A 21,003-nucleotide genomic window follows, 5' to 3' on the forward strand; every position below is an offset into this window, starting at 1 on the left:
CATCGTCCTGAGGTTTGATGACATTTTTGCTATGTTTGTCGGATTTCGGGTTTCGGTAGACCCTTGAGGTTTGAACACTCGGGTGCGCGCGGAGATTTTGCCTCCTACCTACTTGCACCCCTCCGCCTCGCTAAGATCTAAGCTATGGAAAGAGCAACACGAATGACACAGGGTTTATACTGGTTCGGGCCACCGTTGTGGTGTAATACCCTACTCCAGTGTGTGGTGTGGTGGATTGCCTCTTGGGCTGATGATGATGAACAATACAAGGAAGAACAGCCTCGCGAGGGTCTGCTCTTGGCTGGGGCGATGAACTGCTGGGAGGAGTTCAGTCACCCTTTCCTCCCCTCGTTCGGTGTGTGGCTGGTCTTATTTATAGAGGCCCTGGTCCTCTTCCCAAATATCGAGCGGGAAGGGAGCCAACAATGGTGGGCTAATTTGAAGGGGGACAGCTAGTACCAGCTATCCTGACAAAAGTAGTCTTCGCCTGCACAAAGCTCTGGTGGTGACGCCGTCTTGGGCTCCACGATGACCTCCGCCTTGCAGTCCTCCTAGTCCTGGTCTTGTTCCACCGAAATGGCAACATTTGCCTGACGCCTCGGTACTCCGCGGCTGCGCTTGCCCCCTTTGCACAGAAGAGGAAAGGAGGACACTGCGCGGGTTGGCACCCGCCTAGCGCCTTTGGTAGTCATGGCTTGTGTCACGGGCACCTCGTGAGGTACCCCGCCTTGATCTCTCCGCCTCCTCGCGAGACAGCCTAGTGAGGTCGTGCCTGAGGAAGCTCCGCGTCGTTCACCCCGCGAGGCTTGGCCCCTCGCGAGGGTCTTAGGTCTGTGTTGGTGAAGATGGGCCGTGCTGGGCCCCCTTTTGAGCCATGCCGCAGGCCGCAGGCAGGCAAGTCTGGGGACCCTCGTTCGCAAAACGCCAACAATGTTCAACCTTCATCCGCTGCACTACACCTTCGTTCGGCTGTTTTCGCCGAGTATGGTTATGCGGATCATTAGAGACAAGACCCCGGACATCATGATCGTCGACCCCTCCTAAATGCTTGCCAAGCTCTTGAGCAGCACTGGGGACCGCCAAGTCGCGAGTTCACACCTCGAAGACGTCATTCTGGCAAACCTAGATAAGGATAACTTCCTTGTGGCTTACTTTCCCAAGTAAGTCATCCCTTAACCACCCCATAACATATGATTTCTTAGATTTCGATCGGTTTTTTCTAACATTCCGTGTTCTGTGCAGTGACACACATTGAACACTCATCCTCTTAAGCCCGAAATATTCCATGGCCACGTATTTCGACCTGAACCGTAACTCCAAGATAGACTACACAAATATCAAGAAAGTTCTTGATGATGTTCTCCCTGGCTACGCCAAATCTGGAGGCACCTTCATCAGGGCAGTTCATAAGTACGGCAAGCATGTGTTCACCCACAATACGATGTTCTGCTGCGTCAAGCAGCCGCCTGGCGGTCAGAAGGATGCCTACTACGCCCTTAATCACATGCGGGCGATCGTAAGGGACCATCATCACCTTCTGCTACCAAATAATCTCAAAGATTGGGCCACGAGCTTGTCGGCAATCCAGGACGCGGACATTAGACAAGAATTCTTTCACATCCAGTCGGAGTTTGCGGACATCATCCATCAAGATGTCCTTCATACCTCGGGGCAGTTCTTCCTCAGATATCAACCGTCCAACATTGAGATAAACGGAATGCTACAAATGCAGGCTAACAACGCCCGCGATTTCATGACCATCACGACAGACGGCGGCTTCATCCACGCTCCTGTCCATGAGTCGAGTCGAAAGTAGTGATGTGTAGTTCTGAAACATTGATTGGCTCATGTTGTAATTAAACTTTAATGAATTGTATGTCTCTTTGGTTTGGATAGTCATTCAACTTAGATGTAATCGATGCTTTTTATTAGTAGGACCATGAATCGTGCTATTAATGTCTTTTTTTTCTCTTCCGATCGTTTTGTTGCATAATTATATATTGCGTATGTATGTATTGTCTGTTGTTTGGCTTGTGCATAGAGATGCCGTCGTATGTCGTGTACAAGGGTAAGGTTCCCGGAGTCTACGACGACTGGGAGGCGTGTCGGAGATAGGTTCCCCATTTCAGTAGTAACAGTTACAAAGGGTACACCACTAGGGCGGAGGCCGAATCTAGATACGCCTGCTATCTAGCGGGAGAGAGGAGGGAGCGTTGGATGAAGACCAGTTTGATCGCGATGATGCTCATCGTGATGACCGCAGCTCTCTTCTATGTGATGGTAGTTTAGATGATTGATATCGACTTGTAATGTGAAGACAAACTCGATACTCGCGGTCTCGAGACTTGTAATGTTTTATCTTTGTTCGGTCTTTTGAATTCGGAAACTAATATGATGAATTGTATTCGGAGACTAATCTTCTATTGTATTCGATGAATCTGCTGTTGCTGTGTGCTACTGTCTATATTCTGTCAAATAATATATTTTGTAACCTGTGCAAAAATCAGAAAAGTAAAAAAACCAAATATTCATACTAATGGCGCATCACAACAAGGTGCGCCATTAGTATGCCAAACGATACTAATGGCGCATCAAGACAGAGTGCGCCATTAGTATGCCAAAGGATACTAATGTCGCATCAAGACAGAGTGCGCCATTAGTATGCCAAGTATACTAATGGCACATCTATCCGCAGTGTGCCATTAGTGTGCCAAAGCACATGGTTAAATATGGCCCCTGGGAGGCACACTAATGGCGCATGGTGTTATATACTAATGGCGCACTGGGTGGTGCGCCATTAGTATACCAGATACTAATGGCGCACCAGTGGTGCGCCATTAGTAAAAATTACTAGTGGCGTGCTACTAATGGTGCACCAGTGATGCGCCATTAGTAGGCAAAACTGGTGCGCCATTAGTAGGCCTTTTCCTAGTAGTGTAACTTGGTGATGGTGTCTAGAGAATTCTATCAATCACTATTTTATCTGGAAGATTAAGTCCCACTTGATTCAAGCGATCGTAGTACCCACACAATCTGAGCACATGCTCACTGCTTGAGCTATTCTCCATCTTTTAGCTACAGAACTTGTTGGAGACTTCATATCTCTCAACTCGGGTATTTGCTTCAAATATTAACTTGAACTCCTAGAACATCTCATATGGTCCATGATGTTCAAAACGTCTTTGAAGTCCCGATTCTAAGCCGTTAAGCATGGTGCACTAAACTATCAAGTAGTCATCATATTGAGCTAGCCAAACATTCATAGCGTCTGCATCTGCTCCTGCAATAGGTCTGTCACCTAGCGGTGCATTAAGAACATAATTCTTCTGTGCAGCAATGAGGATAAACCTTAGATCACAGATCCAATCCGCATCATTGCTACTAACATTTTTCAACTTATTTTTCTGTAGGAACATATTCAAAATATAACAGGGGAGCTAAACGTGAGCTATTGATCTACAACATAGATATGCTAATACTACTAGGACTAAGTTCATGATAAATTAAAGTTGAATTAATCATATTACTTAAGAACTCCCACTTAGATAGACATCCCTCTAATCGTCTAAGTGATCACGTGATCCAAATCAACTAAACCATAACTGATCATCACGTGAAATGGAGTAGTTTTCAATGGTGAACATCACTATGTTGATCATATCTACTATATGATTCACGCTCGACCTTTCGGTCTCAGTGTTCCGAGGCCATATCTACATATGCTAGGCTCATCAAGTTTAACCTGAGTATTCTGCGTGTGCAAAACTGGCTTGCACCCGTTGTAGATGGACGTAGAGCTTATCACACTCGATCATCACGTGGTGTCTGGGCACGACGAACTTTGGCAATAGTGCATACTCAGGGAGAACACTTTTATCTTGAAATTTAGTGAGATATCATCTTATAATGCTACCGTCAATCAAAGAAAGATAAGATGCATAAAAGATAAACATCACATGCAATCAATATAAGTGATATGATATGGCCATCATCATCTTGTGCTTGTGATCTCCATCCCCGAAGCACCGTCATGATCACCATCGTCACCGGCGCGACACCTTGATCTCCATCGTAGCATCATTGTCGTCTCACCAATCTTATGCTTTTATGACTATCGCTACCGCTTAGTGATAAAGTAAAGCATTACAGGGCGATTGCATTGCATACAATAAAGCGACAACCATATGGCTCCTGCCAGTTGCCGATAACTCGGTCACAAAACATGATCATCTGATACAATAAAATTTAGCATCATGTCTTGACCATATCACATCACAACATGCCCTGCAAAAACAAGTTAGACGTCCTCTACTTTGTTGTTGCGAGTTTTACGTGGGTGCTACTGGGCTTAGCAAGAACCGTTCTTACCTACGCATCAAAACCACAACGATAGTTTGTCAAGTTGGTGTTGTTTTAACCTTCGTAAGGACCGGGTGTAGCCACACTCGGTTCAACTAAAGTTGGAGAAACTGACACCCGCCAGCCACCTATGTGCAAAGCACGTCGGTAGAACCAGTCTCGCGTAAGCGTACGCATAATGTCGGTCCGGGCCGCTTCATCCAACAATACCGCCGAACCAAAGTATGACATGCTGGTAAGCAGTATGACTTATATCGCCCACAACTCACTTGTGTTCTACTCATGCATATAAGATCTACACATAAAACCAGGCTCGGATATCACTGTTGGGGAACGTAGTAATTTCAAAAAAAATTCCTACGCACACGCAAGATCATGGTGATGCATAGCAATGAGAGGGGAGAGTATTGTCCACGTACCCTCGTAGACCGAAAGCGGAAGCGTTAGCACAACGCGGTTGATGTAGTCATACGTCTTCACGATCCGACCGATCAAGTACCGAACACACGGCACCTCCGAGTTCAACACATGTTCAGCCCGATGACGTCCATTGAACTCCGATCCAGCCGAGTGTTGAGGGAGAGTTTCGTCAGCACGACGGCGTGGTGATGATGGTGATGTTTGATCTGTTTGATCTGTTTGATCTGTTTGATCTGTTTGATCTGTTTGATCTGTTTGATCTGTTGAGGGAGAGTTTCGTCAACACGTAGATAGATCTGTTTGATCTGTTTGATCTTTTAGCCATGTGCGGTGCCCCTCTCCTAGTCTAATTCGGACCAGAGGGGGAGGGGTGCGAGGACTATTGGGGAACGTAGCATAAATTCAAAATTTTCCTATGTGTCACCAAGATCTATCTATGGAGTCATCTAGCAACGAGGGAGGACTGGATCTACATACCCTTGTACATCGCGCGCGGAAGCGTTCAAGAGAATGGGGTTGATGGAGTCGTACTTGTCGTGATCCAAATCACCGATGATCCTAGCGCCGAACGGACGGCACCTCCACGTTCAACACACGTACGGAACGGAGAAGTCTCCCACGCCTTGATCCAGCAAGGAGGAGGGAGAGGTTGATGGAGATCCAGCAGCACGACGGCATGGTGGAAGTAGCGGGATTCCAACAGGGCTTCGCCAAGCGCTGCGGGAGGAGGGAGATGTGTCATGGGAGGGAGAGGGAGGCGCCAGGGCTTAGGTATGGTTGCCCTCCCTCCCCCCCACTATATATAGGGCCAAGGGAGAGGGGGAGGGCGCAGCCTTGCCCCTTCCTCCAAGGAAGGGTGCGGCCAAGGGGGGGAGGAGTCCATCCTCCCCAAGGCACCTCGGAGGTGCCTTCCCCTTTTAGGACTCTTCCGTTCCCCTCTTCTCTTGGTGCATGGGCCTCTTGGGGCTGGTGCCCTTGGCCCATATGGGCCAAGGCGCACCCCCTACAGCCCATGTGGCCCCACCCGGTGGACCCCCGGGACCCTTCCGGTCGTCCCGGTACAATACCGGTGACCCCGAAACTTGTCCCGATGGCCGAAATAGCACTTCCTATATATAATTCTTTACCTCCGGACCATTCCGGAACTCCTCGTGACATCCGGGATCTCATCCGGGACTCCGAACAACTTTTGGGTTACCGCATACTAATATCTCTATAACCCTAGCGTCACCGAACCTTAAGTGTGTAGACCCTATGGGTTCGTAAGACATGCAGACATGACCGAGATGACTCTCCGGTCAATAACCAACAGCGGGATCTGGATACCCATGTTGGCTCCCACATGTTCCACGATGATCTCATTAGATGAACCACGATGTCAAGGACTTAATCAATCCCGTATACAATTCCCTTTGTCTAGCGGTACGATACTTGCCCGAGATTCGATCATCGGTATCCCGATACCTTGTTCAATCTCGTTACCGGCAAGTCTCTTTTACTCGTTCCGTAACACATCATCCCGTGATCAACTCCTTGATCACATTGTGCACATTATGATGATGTCCTACCGAGTGGGCCCAGAGATACCTCTCCGTTTACACGGAGTGACAAATCCCTGTCTCGATTCGTGCCAACCCAACAGACACTTTCGGAGATACTCGTAGTGTACCTTTATAGCCACCCAGTTACGTTGTGACGTTTGGCACACCCAAAGCACTCCTACGGTATCCGGGAGTTGCACAATATCATGGTCTAAGGAAATGATACTTGACATTAGAAAAGCTTTATCATACGAACTACACGATCTAGTGCTATGCTTAGGATTGGGTCTTGTCCATCACATCATTCTCCTAATGATGTGATCCCGTTATCAACGACATCCAATGTCCATGGTCAAGAAACCGTAACCATCTATTGACCAACGAGCTAGTCAACTAGAGGCTTACTAGGGACATGGTGTTGTCTATGTATCCACACATGTATCTGAGTTTCCTATCAATACAATTCTAGCATGGATAATAAATGATTATCATGAACAAGGAAATATAATAATAATCAATTTATTATTGCCTCTAGGGCATATTTCCAACAAGGACTGCCCTAGGCCAGCCCTGTCTCTCTCCACTAAGGCACATAATGCCCATTACTTCTCCCGGGGGGGTTCCGGTAACCCTCCGGCACTCTGGTTTTCTCCGAAATTACCCGGAACACTTCCGGTGTCCGAATATAGTCGTCCAATATATCAATCTTTATGTCTTGTCCATTTTGATACTCTTCATCATGTCCATGATCACATCCGGGACTCTGAACAACCTTCGGTACATCAAAACATATAAACTCATAATATAGCTATCATCGAAACGTTAAGCGTGCTGACCATACGGGTTCGAGAACTATGTAGACATGACCGAGACACGTCTCCGGTCAATAACCAATAGCGGAACCTGGATGCTCATATTGGCTCCCACATATTCTACGAAGATCTTTATCGGTCAGACCGCATAACAACATACATTGTTCCCTTTGTTATCGGTATGTTACTTGCCCGAGATTCGATCGTTGGTATCTCCGTACCTAGTTCAATCTCGTTACCGGCAAGTCTCTTTACTCGTTCTGTAATACATCATCTTGCAACTAACTCATTAGTTGCAATGCTTGCAAGGCTTAAGTGATGTGCATTACCGAGTGGGCCCAGAGATACCTCTCCGACAATACCTAATCTCGAAATACGCCAACCCAACAAGTACCTTTGGAGACACATGTAGAGCACCTTTATAATCACCCAGTTACGTTGTGAAGTTTGGTAGCACACAAAGTGTTCCTCCGGTAAATGAGAGTTGCATAATCTCATAGTCATAGGAACATGTATAATTCATGAAGAAAGCAATAGCAAAATACTAAACGATCGTGTACTAAGCTAACGGAATGGGTCAAGTCAATCACATCATTCTCCTAATGATGTGATCCTGTTAATCAAATGACAAATCATGTCTATGGCTAGGAAACATAACCATCTTTGATCAACAAGCTAGTCAGGTAGAGGCATACTAGTGACACTCTGTTTTTATGTATTCACACATGTATTATGTTTCCGGTTAATACAATTCTAGCATGAATAATAAACATTTATCATGATATAAGGAAATAAATAATAACTTTATTATTTCCTCTAGGGCATATTTCCTTCAACCTTTTGGTGCTCGATCTGAGGAAGAACTACATCATCTTCTACATTGTCTTGGGGACCAATGTCTTCAGCTGTGGTGGGGTCAACAGCTAGAACTTCTTCAGCTTCAGGAGCCTATGTGAAAGCAAGCTCGTGAAGTACTAGCTGACGCTCTTGGTGGTGGGATGCAGGACGAGCAACTGAGAGGGGCTCGACAAGAAGGGGCTCTGAAGGAGTAGCCCGATTCTTCTTTCTCAGTGGAGCATCATCAGAGACATTCTTGTTCTTGTGTTTCCTGGCTTCGGCCTCTGCTGCCCTTGTTTTCTTAAGTTTTGAAGCAACTATGGGGACCTTAGGCTTCGAGTCTGGCATGCTGGCAGGGAAGACAATGTGAGGTGCCTCCTGTCCTGACGCTTTAGCTTGGGTCATAGTTGGCTTCTTCTTTTTGGCAGCCATCCTGGGGTCGATGCCTGGACGCCCAAGAGCTTTGCGCTTTTTAGCTTCATTGTGAGCCTGAACACATTTTGCAGCGAGGTGTTTCATCCTCTCTTGTGAACCTTTTGCTTCTTCACGTTTCTTGTGAAACGCTTCCTTGAGATCATGCAGCAGCTTCTTGAAGTTCTGAACATCAGTGACATTGAGCTTGGCCATGTGCTTCTTGAATTGAGCCTTTTCATGGTCAATCTTGTTCTTTAGCTCAACTATCTTCTGAGCTAGAGCTAGCTCATTTGCAATGGCACTATGGAAAGTGACACTGATGCCAATGTGCAGTTGAAGATCATCAATGCTGAGATTCGGATTGGCAAACCACTCATCAATGAAATTGTTCAGGATGTCCACATCAAAGAGAGACAAATCATTGAAGATTTCCGCCTCTTGTTTGCTCTTTATCAGCAGCTCAAGAGCATCTTCACCAAGATCATCGTCACTAGACAGATCAATGGTTTCATTCTCGTTCCTTAGAATGGCAGCTGGGGTCAGTGCTTGACCAAAACTCAGAATGGGCTTCTTCTGAATAGACTTCTCCGTCTTGGAGATGCGAGAGAGATCTTCAGATTGCATACTGGATGCAGGAGGGGCAGTTGCCAATGGCTTCACACATGAAGCTTTTGGTGCGATAGTGGGTTTCGAAGCCTTTGATTTCTTCTGCTTCTGTGGCTTAGGTGGAGCTGGCGCTTCATCAGAATCTGCGTCATCAGCTGAGTGATCCACAACAGCCCCTTGAACTGCAATGTGAGTGATGAGTCCTTCGAGGTTGTAGAAGGGACCTATTCTATTTTCATTGGCTTCATGGGTGCCATCATCCCGAGGAGCAGATGGACCGGGGTTGAAGTCGAGTCCATAGTCTTTTTTGTTCTTCACAGCAGAATCCTTGGCAAACTTGAAGTTGTATTTGAACAGATTGTCTTCATGACACCATAGTAGAGAGGATGGGTCAACATTCTCTGGCTGCGGTCCGCGAACCATGCATGGGTAGAAGCCTTGATCAATAGCTTCAGACAAGGACTGGGGTGGAAGAGTTTTGTATAAAATATCTCCCCAAGGTTGCTTGATGTCATTCGTCTCAGCATACTCAGCAGTGACAAATCTGTACTTAAACCATTCCTCAGCCCAATATCTTTGAATCCATTGGATTCGAGTTTTGCGTGCACCATAGGTTTCTTCAGCATCTATCTTGTACATTTCATGCAGGTCTGGTGGCAAATATTTGGATGTATTCCCACGGCGCTGTCTGCTGCCCTTTCTAGCTGACTTCTCTGTTGCCATGAAGCTTAAACTGAATGGCTTCAGAACGTGCAAAGGCTTCCGACGGCTGGTCAGACAGGAACTGGCTTCAGGAGAATTGATGTGACTCTGTAAGAATTCTGCAAATGAATGTAGACTATGAGAACCAAGGGATTCTCCCATGGACATGTACCTGTGACAGCATTAGAGGTGTGGGGGAAGGGGAAGAGGTCATATGCATTCTCAGAAGATTTTGAAGATAAATCAGTTTGAAGCATTCATCTCATAACGCGAAGACATTCACTTATTTGATGAGAGTTGGTTCCAGATTTGTACGAATCCAAGAATAGGTACAAGTGAGGAATCTAACTTGTACTGAAGCATAAGTGAATATACTAGGCATAATATGAGATGCAGAACAAGATAGATTCAACTTTGTAGGCATAGAAACCACTTTTGGTAGAGAAGTATGAATCTATCAGATCAAAAAGACAGAAAAAAGGAGTTTTAATTACCACATGAAGAACTGCTAGACAGAACGGAGTGGGAGGCCTAGCAGTTCAATCTCCCGTGCCCTAACTTGGTGACGGAAGATACCTACGGCGACGGCGGAGGAGACGAGGTTCGCGGCCGGCGTGAGGATGGTGTCGATGAGGTCGTGACAGCTAAGCGCTTCGTCGCCAGCGTCGTCGAGAGCTAGCGGAGGCGCTAGGGTTTTGAGCAAGGTGTGGAGGTGGAAGAAGGATTTTTGACCGCGATGTGATGGGTATTTATAAGGAAAGGGATAGCACATCACAATTACTCAGGTGCCCCTGGCGGTTCACATCTGAGGGAGACGTGGCAAACATGCAACACATTGGAAGTTGTTCCATGTTCCCACGCATGCCTGGATTGTCGGGTGGTCGTTTCGGCTTCTCCGGTTTTCAGGCAATAAGGATGTAGCATTAAAAACAGATTAAATGTTTGTCAGATTGTCATATGCTCACAAGAACACAAATATATATGAACCAAATCAACATTGAACATAAAACATGAAGATAAATGTCACAGTCCTAGAATTTGGTTGCAGAAAGTGGATTTGCATCCATGCATCATGTTTCAATTCAAGAAAACTTGAATTGAGGAAATTTGAAAGCCTCAAAAATTTTAATTAAAAGAAGGGCAAATAACCCTGGAAAATGCATCCAATGTTTCCAAAATGCTCTTCAATGATGTTTAATATTTTTGGCAAGGGTTTTGGTCCAAACCAAAAATATGGAACATTTTTGAGGAATTATTTTGGCCATTTGGATTTAAATCAATAAATATTTGAGTTGGATTTAATTCTTCTATAATAGAATTGCAAGTCCAAAAATTCTGAAAAAACCTATGAGTGGCTTTGAATATATTGCATCAAGCCACATAAATATTTTTAGAAGCTACTAAATGATTTGGGTTGTGAATCAAATCAAAAGAAAACAAAATAAATAGAAAACTGAAATAGATTGAGAGAGAGAGAGAAGGATTACCTAGCGCTTACCTACAGCCCAGAGGCCCACTACTGTGCGGCCCAGCCCACCAGGGGCATACCTGTCTTCAACCTCTGCCTACTGGCAGAGGCAAGCCGAGCACGGCACCCGCGCGTGCCGGCACGCAGCTGCCTGCCTGGCCTCCCCTGGCCAGTGCGGTGCCGCCCACGACACCCTGGGACCCCCTCTGCTTCTCCCTCACTCTTTGGACCTCTCTTCCCCTTGCTCCTCTGCTTTCTTCCCCTAGCGGCGCTCGCCGTCGCTGCTCGTCACCACCGCGGCCATCGAGCCCCCCTTGCCTATCCAGCTTGTCCCCGAGGTCCGCCATGCCCCAAAGCCCCTCTACGACGAAGATGAAGACCCCAGGAGCCCCGCAACATCGCCACCACCACCATCTCCGTCCCCTGCTTTGGCGGCCATCGTTGCACGATTCGCCGCTTGCCGGTCATCCCCGAGCCCGCTGAAACCACCGCCGGCCCCTTGTGAGCTCCTCTTCTTTTCCTCCCCGTCCTCTTGCTCGCGCGCCTGCTCTAACTGTGCTAGCCATCGCATCCGTGAGCTCACCACCAGCGTCCTTGTCGCCTTCATCGTTGCAGGTCACCGAACTCGCGCCCGAGCACGTCGTTGAGGTCCTGCAGCCCCTGTAGACCCAACGGTGTGCCCAGTTTGCTTCGCCGTGCACCACTGCACCATCCCGCTCGAAGCCATAGCTCCGGTCGCTGCCCAACTCGCCTGCGCTGCCACTACCGAGAGCCCCGCGCCGTGTTGCTGCCACCGCTGGATGCGTGGGAGCACGGGCTCCCTCGTGGTTCCCTCAGCGCGCCCAGCCGTCGCCCCTAGCGCCACCCCGGCGAGCTGCCGCCGCACTGCGAGGTCGCCGGCGCTTGAAACGGCGATGCTGACGTGGAGCCATCATTAGGCGTTAATCACCACTAACCCTCCTAGCAGGCACTGACGAGCGGGCCCCGTGTTGGGTCAAATCCTAGTCAACACGGGATTAACCTCTAATTAACTATAAGCATATGACATGTGGGACCGGGTCCACAGGTTTGGCCATGGTCAGCCCTGTTGACTTGCGGACGTCACAGTGACTTCATGCTGACGCAATAAGTCCTTTTCTGGATTTCATTTATTACTAAATAACCAGGAAATTCTAGAAAATGTCTAAAACTTCTAAAATTCATAGAAATTCAACCATAACTCCAAATAAGATAAATTATATATGAAAAATGATTAGAAAAATCCAATCTATCCATCTATACCATTTTCATGCATGTTTGAGCAACTTAACCTCACTGTTTAGTCCAAAACATGATAATGCACTATTTGAATTCATAGTTTGAATTTGAATTTGAACCTTGAGTTCAAATCAACCCAAACCTTTCTGTTACTAGTTGCATTAGCTCAAATCACAACATATTGTCATGTCATGATCATGCATCATATTGTGCATTGCATTGATTGTGCTCTTCCTTGTTTGCCGGTAATTGTCCCCTTTCGGTAGACGCTGCTCCGACGATGTGATCGTTGACACTGATGAAGAGTCAATGTTATCTTCAGAAGTGCCAGGCAAGCAAAAACCCCTTGTTCATTCTGATACAATCCCACTCTCTCGCTCCTGCTCTCTTTTACTGCATTAGGGCAACACCGATTCAACTATTAGATGCTGCGGTAGTTGAACCCTTTCCTCTGCATGACCTGTCATTGCCATAGTAAATAGATGAAACCCACTAGCATGAGTAGGAGTTGTTTGAGCCCTGATGTGCCTACTCATTCATGCTTGTTTGTCATGTCTGCTACTGCTTAGAGTTGAGTCTGGTCTGATTCATCGGGAATGAATTGGAATGTGGTGAACATGTGCTACCATTGAGAGCTAAGTGTGTGAACACGATTTGGTAAAGGTAGCGGTGAGAGGCCATGTAGGAGTACATGGTGGGTTGTCTCATTGCAGCCATCCTCAGGAACTGAGTCCCGTGTTTGTGATCCATGAACAGTTACTACCACACATTGGGTTCCGGTAACTCGGCCCCTCTCGGCTTATTAATCAACTCGATCTTTGTCCAGGAGTTGCAACTAGTTTCTGGTGTTTGTAGGTAGTGTTAGTAGTCTACCAAGTTGCACCCGGTACAGGTGGGCTTGGGACAGACTAGGCACCGTGGCACGGTGTACCAAGTGGCACCCGGATGGTGGGATTGGGAACCCTGCTCACATCGTTTGGGGCCGTGAGAGACACCCCGGCTGGATCTTCTTGCGGATGGAACCTGAATAGGCGATAAACTTGGACTAGAGACTTGTTGGTTAGTCAGGTCGTGGCCGACTCCCTCGCCCGGCTTCCGCTTGAAGGTTGCCGAGGTACATGACGTGTACAGAGCGATAAGTGGCGAGAGCGTGTGTGAAGAAGTACACCCCTACAGGGTTATCATTATCTATTCGAATAGCCGGATTTCTCGGATATGGAAACTTGGACCCCTTGCATAGTTCATAGACAAGTGTAACTGGATACTCTAAAACTCGCAAGATAAGCGTGAGTGCTATGGATGGCGTTCTCGCAGGGAGACGGGGGCGGATCCATAGTGGTGTATTGGTATGGTGAATTTGTGGACTCGTGTGCGCCACCCCAAAAGAGTTACTCGCAGTCGTAGTATAGGATAGCCACTAAGTCAAAGCTGGCTTGCTGCAATCAAACTCCACCACCCCCTTTATTGATACCGATGCATATGTAGTTAGTTCTGATGTAAGTCTTGCTGGGTACATTGTACTCACGTTTTCTTATTTTATGTTTTGCAAAGAGACGTCGGTCTCGCTAGTAGTTCCACATGGACTTCAACGTTTAGCTTGTTACCTCAGCTACGATCTTTTACCCTTGGGAGGGTCATGTAGATAGTCAGGCTTCTCAGCCTTTTTCATTTGTAGTTGTCTATACTCAAACAAGTTAAGCTTTCGCATGTGCTTGTTTCTTGTATGCTCTGTATGTTGGGTCCTGAGACCCATGTTTGTAATACTTGGCTCCTCGGAGCCTAATGAATAAATACTTTGAGTCGTAGAGTTTTGTTGTGATGCCATGTTGTATTTACACATATCGAGCATATTATGTGTATGATTTAAATGCTTGGTATCTGTGGGATCCGACAAACTAGTTGTCGGTGTCAAAACCGGCGGATCTCCGGTAGGGGGTCCCGAACTATGCGTCTAGGCCGGATGGTAACAAGAGGCAGGGAACACTTTGTTTTACCCAGGTTCAGGCCCTCTCGATGGAGGTAATACCCTACTCCTGCTTGATTAATATTGATGATATGGGTAGTACAAGAGTAGATCTACCATGAGATCAAGGAGGCTAAACCCTAGAAGCTAGCCTATGGTATGATTGTTGTGTATGGAGTTGATTGCCTACGGACTACAACCCTCCAGTTTATATAGACACCAGATAGGGTTAGGGTTACATAAAGTCGGTTACAATGGTAGGAGATCTTGAATATCCGCATCGCCAAGCTTGCCTTCCACGCCAAGGAAAGTCCCATCCGGACACGGGACGAAGTCTTCAATCTTGTATCTTCATAGTCCAGGAGTCCGGCTGAAGGTATAGTCCGGCTACCCGAACACCCCCTAATCCAGGACTCCCTCAGTAGCCCCCGAACCAGGATTCAATGACGATGAGTCCCGCGCACAGATTGTTCGGCATTGCAAGGAGGGTTCCTCTCCAAATCTTGTGTACCTGTAGGAATAATATCCGATTTTTGTAGTGATCCTCGACTTCCATGCCCAATAATGGCCGTCTTCCACGTGTTCAAACGAATGCGAAAAGCCGAGGTGTTCTTACATCCACACCCCTAGCCGTATAAATGAGCCGCCTATTTAACGGGATGGGGATTTAGGTCCAAACCACATCTTCTCCTCTCCGCGAGTTATCATCGGAGCGCTTCCAGCAAAGGTCCATTCCAACATGGCCAGCCGTCACAGCTCCTCCCCTCGCCCCTCCGGTCCCAAACCCGGGGACTGGGAGATTTGCACCGTCCCGCATAGCAAGTTAGCGTCACTTCAGGCCAAGGGATTTCTCCCTCAGGCGTACATGGTCCCAGTCCGAGCCGGTCTCCCCACCTACAATGGCGGAAAACAAGCAGAGAGCACCCCCAATCCTTCTAAAGGAGAGCGGGTGTGCCTCATCCCCTATCTAATAAGGGGACCGGGATTTCCAATTCATCCATTTCTCCGCGGGCTTCTGGAGTTCTACGGCCTCCAGCTGCACAATCTCACGCCCACCTCCGTATTGCATATTGCGGGTTTTGTCGCCCTTTGCGAGCTATTTTTAGGCGTTGAGGCTCATTTCGCGCTGTGGAAGAGGTTATTCTGCCTGGTGCCCCGTTCTCAAAAGGGGTCTATATACCAAGTGGGCGGAGCCGAAGTATGGCGCATCACCGGGACCGGATACCAATCTGGAACCCCAAAGAAGGCGTCCGAGGACTGGCCTTCGGAATGGTTCTATATAGATGACGTCCCGCTACCGGACCCTATCCGGGTCGGTCCCCCTGAGTTCAACAGTGCTCCATTGAAGAAACGCTTGAGCTGGCGTCCGCGTAGCTCTCAGAGAGAAAGAGATAGAGACGTCCTTTACCTGATGGGCCGGATAAGACTGTTGGCTCATTCCGGACTAACCATGATTGGAGTCATGGCCGCATGCATTATGCGGGGGGTGCAGCCGCTTCAATATAGAGGCCACCCCATGTGGGATTTCAACGGGCAGGATGACACCACTCGTTACGGTCGTAAGGGGCCAGCCTCAGCTGCCGCCCTAGTAAAGATCCTATCCTCTTTGTACAAAGGAGAAAATGAGGAATTCCTCCGCGTCAATCCGCAGGCCGGATTTACTATGTACGATCCTCCAAGTTGAGTAAGTGAATAATTGCGCTTGCCCGTTTGTTTGATATTCCCACGGTTAGATATGTAGTCTAACGACTTTATCGCAGGAACTACGACAGGAGGTAAAGGATATAAATAGTCGCCCCCCACAGCCCGAGGACCCAGAACAGTCCCTCGATCCGGACTCCGAAGAGGATCCGGACATATCGGTGGAGCTTATCGACGGGGTGTTCCATTAGCTAAGCAAGGACAACACCTTGGTAGCCATCACGGCTGATTACCCAGGGTTAATTCCGGACTCCCAGGTGACAGAAACCGGAGTCTCATTCCCTTGAGAGAGATTCCATTCTCACGTATTCCGGTGTTTCTGACGACAACCGTGTTTTGCAGGGGAGATTTCCGAGGTAGGAGGCCGAATCTGCGGGGGCTAGCCAACGAGGGGCCGTAGGGCCCCGTGGGGCAAAAAGGAATGTAGTCCGGACTGAGATGCCGGTGCAAAGGTATAGCGCACCCTCTATTTCCCTGGTGTTATTCTGTCACGGCATATTAACGTTCGTGCTATCTTCAGAACGAAGAGACCTCGCCAGACTACTTCCGGAGAGGTTGCCAATCGCGCCTCGACCAGCCAGGCTCCAACGTCTGGCCAGGAAGCGGAGGCGAGCACAAGGCGCACACCGGACGCTCCTCCGACAGAGGATGCGGACAGGCTGTCTGCCACAAATTCTGAAGTGGAGAGCGCTATGAACCACAGGCGTCGCTGGACAGTTCTATGCGACGCTTGTTTCTCCCAGGAGGCTTTAGATGCCTTTAATTCGGGAGACGCGTACCTCCGTGCCGCTCAAAATGGTTTAGCCAGAGCCACGGAGCAGTATGTAAAAGACATACGGGTAAGAAAATTTTGGTCAAATATATATATACCAGTAGCCCCCGAGACTTGAAACAGTTAGAGCAACTGATTTAAGGATCATATAATATGCGGGTTCTTATAGAGAAGAATACTGTACTGTCCGAGGAGCTGGAAAAGTGCAAGGCCCAACTAGAGGCTGCACTAGCCGCTGTAGGGGAGCCCAAAGAGGCCCCCTCAGGTAAGATACACTTCGAAAGATTAGTATTGTGCGGTGCGGGTGCAAATCTGACAAATCATGTTGCAGATGGCGCCAGACTCGATCCGGAAAGGAAACAACTCTTACGCCGGTTAAAGGCCGGTGAGAGTATGTTGACAAAGGTGAGGTGAGAGAAGAATGATCTTCAGGATGCCAACACCAGGCTGGACGTCGAACTTAAAGATGTTCGTGGCCATCTGTCGGACTCCACGAAGGAGAATCAGCGGCTTCGACGCGGCATTTTTAGTAAGTGCTTGAACGAACTTTGAAAAAAAAAGAGTTCAACGAGGAAGTCGACTAACAGAGTAATGTATGTAGGTATGCTCACAGGTCGTCCTACAGAGGAGATGCCTGGTTCTACGGGTGACCTTCTTCCCGAACTCATGCAACTGCACGAGCGAATTCGGCAGGCAATGCGAGGCGTTGCCCAAGCCTTATGGCCTGCCCACTCCATGCCCGAGGGCCTTGGAGAGCTTGCGGAGAAGCTGAAGGGAGCTCGGCGGCGCTTCCGGTTGTGGAAGATATTGGCCAAGTAGAGTTAGCCGCAAAGTATTCCCAGCAGGACTGTAAATTAGACAGCCTATTAGATGGTATAGAAGAGTTAGCCGCAAAGTATTCCCAGCAGGACTGTAAATTAGACAGCCTGTTAGATGGTATAGAAGAGGAATACAATCAGTCAGAGTGAATATGTAATTTTGAATTGACATGTGTAATGCCTTCTAGCTGGATTGTAGATCGTTTGTCGTTGCTGACCTTTTCGCTTCAACCTCGGGACCTGACGGTCCGGAGTGTGTCCGAATACCATAGCGGTTATATAAGAACCGTGGTATGCGTGGAGACCAGGCGTAGGGGTCATTAGTGCTTTATCAGACAAGTGCCAAACTAGTTATGTTATATTACATGGTTAGTAAGAAACATCTTCCAGAGAGAATAGTTCCGTTAGGGGTTCCTTTCGCTGGGAGGCATGCCCTAAAGTGCATGTCTGGACTGCATAAAAAGACGCAGAAAAAAAGCATCTGGGGGCGCATAAAAATGAGTAAAAAGATCATCTTTTATCTCACTGACCGAATATTCGCTTAAGAATGCTAGCTTTCGGCTTCACCCAGTCTGAGGTACACATCCGGCTGACCCAGCAGTAACAATCGCAGAGGTGCTCCCTTTACCGCCTAGCCGAACAATTGGGAACGTAGGGGTAAGCACAGGAGCCAGGCAACCCAGCTTGGCCAAAACTTAAGTCATATCGATGCATATAATGGTGAAGAAAAAGGTACATGCAGAAGTTTGACGCATGTGTTGGGCGTGAAGCCCGTATAAATAAGCTTCTGTTAAAGAAGCCCCCAGGTTTAATGAGCGCGATTGGCGCGTCACTAGATGAGCCTTTAAGGGCTATAAAAGAAAAGAGGGGAAGGAGAGAAATGTAAGACAGAAAAATGCAAAAAATGGACAGAGGAAGGAGACGAACACAGAGTCCGGCGCTAGGCATAGAATCTTCGGAGATGGGTGGCGTTCCACGGGTTCGGCTCGAGTCGGTTATCCGACGCATCTCGCAAGCGGTACGCCCCGCCAGTCAGGACTTGGTCGATTATGAATGGACCTTCCCACTTGGGCTTGAGTTTATCCTTTTTCTTATCCGGCAGGCGTAGAACTAGTTCGCCAACATTGTAATTTTTGGCCCGTACTTCTCTGCTTTGATATCTTCGGGCCTGCTGTTGATAAAATGCGGAACGGGCTTTTGCCACGTCACGCTCCTCCTCCAGGGCATCCAAGTTGTCCTGCCGATCGAGCTCGGCTTCTCTTTCTTCGTACATGCGCAATCTAGGTGAGTCATGAATTATGTCGCAGGGCAGAACTGCCTCTGCGCTGTACACCATAAAAAATGGTGTGTATCCGGTGGTGCGATTTGGCGTGGTCCGCAGCCCCCATAGCACGGAGTCGAGCTCCTCTTCCCAGTGCATGTTAGATTCCTTGAGGGACCGCACCAGTTTGGGTTTAATGCCGCTCATGATAATACCATTTGCACGTTCGACCTGGCCATTGGTTTGTGGGTGATAGATGGAAGCATAGTCGAGCTTGATGCCCATGTTTTTACACCAGAGTTTTACCTCGTCGGCGGTAAAGTTTGTATAGTTATCAGTTATGATGCTGTGGGGGACGCCATAACGGTGTACAACCCCGGATATGAAGTCTATCACAGGTCCGGATTCGGCCATTTTAACAGGCTTGGCTTCTATCCATTTGGTGAATTTATCCACCATGACCAGTAAGTATTTTTTCCTATCGGTCCCACCTTTAAGGGGTCCGACCATGTCAAGCCCCCAGACCGCAAAAGGCCAGGTGATGGGTATAGTTTGGAGTGCAGTGGGTGGCATGTGGCTTTGGTTGGCAAAAAGTTGGCAACCAGCGCATCGTTGGACTAGGTCCTGAGCGTCTGCCCGGGCCGTCGGCCAATAAAAGCCTATACGGAAAGCCTTGCTAACAAGGGACCGAGCAGCGATGTGGTGACCATCGAGTCCGGCATGAATTTCAGCCAGAAGGTTCCGCCCTTCCTCTTCGGAGATGCACCTTTGAAGGACTCCGGTAGCGCTTTTCTTATAAAGCTCTCCCTCATGGACTCTGCAGGCTTTAGATCGCCGCACTATGCAGCAGGCCTCGTTTTGGTCCTCCGGGAGTTCCTGCCTAGTAAGGTAGGCTAGGAATGGTTCTGTCCACGGGGCAATGACCGCCATTATTACGTGGGCTGAAGGTGTAATTTCATTGGCAGATCCTCCAATTGTGTCAGATTGTTCGGCTCGAGTGGTGCAGCTGCGTCCGGGCTGTTATTTGCGGGTTCCCCCTCCCATGCTACGGATGGCTTGAACAATCATTCCAAAAAGATGTTGGGGGTGACTGCATCGCGTCTTGCTCCGATGCGTGCCAGGACGTCCGCTGCTTGATAGTTTTCTCGGGCTATGTGGTGAAACTCCAGCCCTTCAAACCGAGCTGACATTTTTAGGACGGTGTTGCGGTAAGATGCCATTTTTGGGTCCTTGGCGTCGGAGTCTCCATTTATTTGGGATATCGCGAGGTTTGAATCCCCGCGTACCTCTAGGCGCTGGATACCCATGGATACTGCTATCCGGAGGCCATGTAGGACATGATCTGGAGCACATATTGGACTGTGTCTCCTATGGGGGACGTCAGGACGATGCCAGCCCCCAGTCCGGCCAACATTTTGGAGCCGTCGAAATGCATAATCCAGTTTGAATATGTGCCGTACTCTTTAGGGAGCTCGGCCTCCGTCCATTTTGCGACGAAGTCGGCCAAAACTTGCGATTTAATAGCTCGCCGTGGCTTATAGGTTATATCGAACGGGAGAAGCTCGATGGCCCATTTTGCAATCCGGCCCGTTGCGTCGCGGTTGTTGATAATATCGTTGAGTGGTACTTCCGAGGCTACTATTATGGAACACTCTTGAAAGTAGTGTCGTAGCTTCTGGGATGCCATGACTACCGCATATGCAATCTTTTGATAATGCGGGTACCGTGATTTGCATGGAGTGAGGACGGTGGATACGTAGTAGACCGCCTTTGAAGGGGGAATTTGTGTCCATCCGTTTCCCGCTCGACAATGAGTACTGCGCTGACAACTTTATGTGTTGCTGCAATGTACAATAACATTGGTTCACCGGTGCTCGGTGCGGCCAGGACTGGGTTTGTTGCCAATATGGCTTTTATTTCGTCAAGCCCGGCCATGGCGGCCTCCGTCCACTCAAGTGTTCGGTGCGCTGAAGGAGGCGATAGAGGGGTAGTGCCTTTTCTCCCAAGCGGGAGATGAAGCGGCTTAAAGCCGCCACGCATCCGGTTAATTTTTGTATTTGTTTGACGTCCTT

The sequence above is a fragment of the Triticum aestivum genome, chromosome 2A, assembly GCF_018294505.1.
Source record: "Triticum aestivum cultivar Chinese Spring chromosome 2A, IWGSC CS RefSeq v2.1, whole genome shotgun sequence".
In the NCBI taxonomy this organism is placed as follows: domain Eukaryota; kingdom Viridiplantae; phylum Streptophyta; class Magnoliopsida; order Poales; family Poaceae; genus Triticum; species Triticum aestivum.